Source organism: Poecilia formosa, unplaced genomic scaffold (genome assembly GCF_000485575.1).
Source record: "Poecilia formosa unplaced genomic scaffold, Poecilia_formosa-5.1.2 Scaffold1254, whole genome shotgun sequence".
NCBI lineage: Eukaryota > Metazoa > Chordata > Actinopteri > Cyprinodontiformes > Poeciliidae > Poecilia > Poecilia formosa.
The window spans coordinates 2,671-6,237 of record NW_006801193.1 but is presented as its reverse complement, the minus strand read 5'-3'; the positions used below and the strand labels follow the sequence as shown (position 1 = coordinate 6,237).

Below are 3,567 nucleotides of genomic sequence, written 5' to 3'. Positions count from 1 at the left end.
GTCTTTATGACTGTCTGACAGGTGTCATGAGGTGTAATTCAGTAAATAATGACACTTTCAGTGCAAAGTTGCCCTAAAAGTTGCTTTAAAAGACTATTAAAAATGCCAACTTTGCATTATTTTGTATATAATAACACTTTAATGCAAAGTTAGCATTTTTAATGGTCTTTTAATGGAACTTTTAGGGCAACTTTGCACTGAAAGTGTCATTATTTACTGAATTACACCTCATGACACCTGTCATAAACATTCATAAAGACTTCATGTTCATGACTGAGTCAAGTTAGTCTTATGCACACTCTGTCATGACGGAAGGTAACTTCTTGACCCACATGCAAAAAACCAGAGAACCGATAATCAGTAAAAGATGTTTAATATAAAGCACAACAACAGCACAGATAAACTGTGTTCCTGGGGGAGCGGCAACTGGAGCGGGCTGGAGGAGAGAATGAGCGATGAGTTTAAGGACTGTGGGATGTTTGAGTTCTGAACGAGCGGCAACGGTCTTACTAGGTCAGGCGGCAGGTAAGCGGGGGCGGTTACTGGGATTTCCAGGGGTGTTTTCGGGTGTGGGGTTCTGCTGCGGAACCAGCTGGTGTCTTGGGAAGATCCAGCGGACGGCGGTGGAGGGCGGACAGATACGGACCTCAGCTCACCGGGGCGGAACGAGGAAGGCAGCCAACGAGGGGTAAGTTCGCCAGGTACAGCCAGGAGCTCAAAAGCCTCGAGTGGTCGGACCACGACGTCACGAGGGGGTTGTCTGAAAAACGAAGAAACACAACAGGAGTCACTGGGAGGTTCACAAGGAGTCAACAAACGCTATGATGATGGCCTGCAGTACCATTACTGGTTAACACTCTGGCATCGATGTGTTGGCTGACTCCACTCTTAGGCCTCTGCGGAGATGAGACGATCTCCGACAGGTGTGAGGATCCCAGTGTCGCCGGTCAGGCCCACCAGAGATCATCCACCAGGCGCCCCCTGGTGGAAGGAGCGAGAAGCAGCAGCAAAACAACCCGAGCGCCCAGGATCACCACACACCCCTTCAAATAAAGTGTTACCATGAAAACTAACAATCATAAATCATATTGAAATAGGAAAAGTGTTAAAAATGAATAAAACTTGGTTCAGACTGCGATGCAGGTCAGTCATATTGGTGAAATCAACATTAATGATGTTTAATTGAAGGTTTTAAGAAAAGTTTATGAAAACATTCCCTCCAGCTTTTCATGGATCTGCATTTGAGCAAATTTATGAAAAATCAACAGATCGTCACATTTTTTTGTGCTGATATTTAATTGTGATTATGACAACAAATTTGAATTGAATTTACGTCGCAGCTCCCGTTCAGCCTTTCCACAAAATGCGTTTTATTTTTCATTACATTTTATGTGACATATCAGAACAAAGTGGTGCATCACAATAACAAGGAAGAAAAAATATGACTAGACACTGAAAGACTAAACGGCGGATGTTCGTCCAACAAAAATAAAACTACAATTATTTAATTTGCTTTAATCAAAGGCTGGAAGTTTGTTGCCGTCATTGTGAGATTATGCAAATAAAGTTAAAAGAAACGAGCATTATGTATAAACATATGAGGGGAATCTGTTTCTAAATGCAGATGAAAAGTTTTATATAGTTTGTCGGCGGGCGGAGGCTCGGGATCACCGCCTTCTGATTGGATGGAGCCGCATTCCTGCAGGCGGAGTCAGCAGAGAGCAGCAGGAAGGAGATCACCGCACCGTGATGATGACAAAATAACATTTCCATCTGAGTCAGATCTAAACAGAGCTTGAGTCACTCTCAGTGTGAAATAATCACACATGTGGGATTATTACTAATAACCACACGTGGAGGGTTTATCCCATGTATTGATATAAAGCGATCAAATGATGGCAGAATGATACCTGGTGGGCGTGGCCAGCAGCACCTGGCTGAGACATCACTGCGGGTGTATGTATAATTTTGACCCAGTAAGAAGAGAATTCAATACATTTAATCTTACAGGCTGGAAATAAATCATAAACATGGAATATTAAAACCTGCGGCTGGGCGGGAGTGCGCATGCGCTGCAGGGTTCAGATGGTTCAGTAAGAACCTGGGGACGTGTTGCTAGGTCCAGGTTCGGTTCCGTGAGGGAGTGGACCTTCTGACCAACATCCTCTCTGAAATGAGGCGGACCCTGCCGGAGACTCAAGGCGCGCGTGGGCGGGTTTTGTGATTCACAATACGGAAATGTTGATTTCGAGGGTTTTCCCACAGAAACGACAGAAAGAGCAGAGAGGTGCTGCTATATAACCAGGTGAGATGGCGCAGCCGGACACACTCCCCGCTCAGGATGACACACAGCAGGCTGCACATGGTGGGTAGCCGTCCGGCCGCGGTCCGGTCCGGTCCGGACAAGCAGACTCTGACCTGTGGTTCTTTTGCAGGTCTCCCTCTGCGCGCTGCTGCTGCTGCTCCACGCCGGGCGCACCGCGGCGCGGCGGACCCCCTGCGCTCTGCAGCTGAGCGACCCGGCGGCCCGCGACCCCCCGGGCCCGCACTGGACCCGCTGCGTCACAACTGCGCAACTGCGCAGCCGCGAGGACCGATTTCTGAAGAAGTACGCAGCGACCGAGCTGAGTGCGCAGAGCACCAACAGGACGTGTGCGCAGGTGCTGGAAGAAATGCGCAAAGAGCCGCAGAGATTCCGGGAGAAGAGCCGCAGGTCGCTGTCTCCGTGGGAGTACAGGTGAGTACGGAGGTCCGCGCGGGCCAAACGCGCTTCAGGTTTTATTCTAATAAACTGGTTCATCCAGGAGTTGAAAATAACGTCACACCCGCAGCAGGTGAGTTTGCAGAAAATATTTAGAAATAAATTATGTTAAAAATGTATATTTTCAAAATACAGAAATGAGACTCTGGTGCAAAGCATTCACAGCCTGGCGGGTTTGCTTTAGTTTGATCAACATGTTTTTCAGTCTGGCGTGATTTAGATGTTCAGACTTGAATCTGGTGGAGAGTCAGAGATTAGGGTGATGGTGCAGAGGCCTTCCAACCTTCACTGCAGCTCATTATACATTTATGCTGCTAATTCAGGTTAGGCATTAGTTATATTAAAGGAAATCCGTATTTTTTGCATGACATTTAAAACATATATATATATATATATATATATATATATATAAACATACCAAATTTTTTTTTGAATGTAATGTAAACAATAAACAAGTTTTTAAAAAAGCATTTAAGATCAGAAAAAGGACACAGACGACAGAAAATGTGACAAAAATATGACAAAACACTAACAGGATAAAATAAAAAGTCTTGAAGTGCATTAATAACATTAGTAGTAACAATATATCCAGCATGTTTCCTCCTCTAAATGTTTTCTTCTCTTCTGCATCATTTCCTTTTAGACTCAATGAAAATAATTTTAAATCTAAATCTTTCAGGGGTATGAATAATTTTGGCTTCTTTTTGACTCAGACATNTATCACTTTTTTATTTAGTTTTTGTTGTTAATGTTAGTTTCATTATGTCGGAGTTGACACCTATTAAACACAGCAAATAACACAGGAA

At 44.5% G+C, this 3,567-nt stretch overlaps 1 long non-coding RNA gene across 2 annotated transcripts; it reads right to left on the bottom strand.

The window, feature by feature from the left end:
* Positions 1 to 356: 356 nt before the first annotated feature.
* Positions 357 to 1,181, bottom strand: LOC103132730 (uncharacterized). 2 transcript variants are annotated; one of them, XR_001661044.1, is made up of 3 exons: positions 842 to 1,181; positions 511 to 760; positions 357 to 436 (listed from the first exon to the last, which is right to left on the bottom strand). It is a non-coding gene; the product is annotated as an uncharacterized LOC103132730 (long non-coding RNA). The 2 variants fall into 2 exon arrangements; XR_475610.2 differs by having other exon boundaries at positions 357 to 760.
* Positions 1,182 to 3,567: the final 2,386 nt, after the last annotated feature.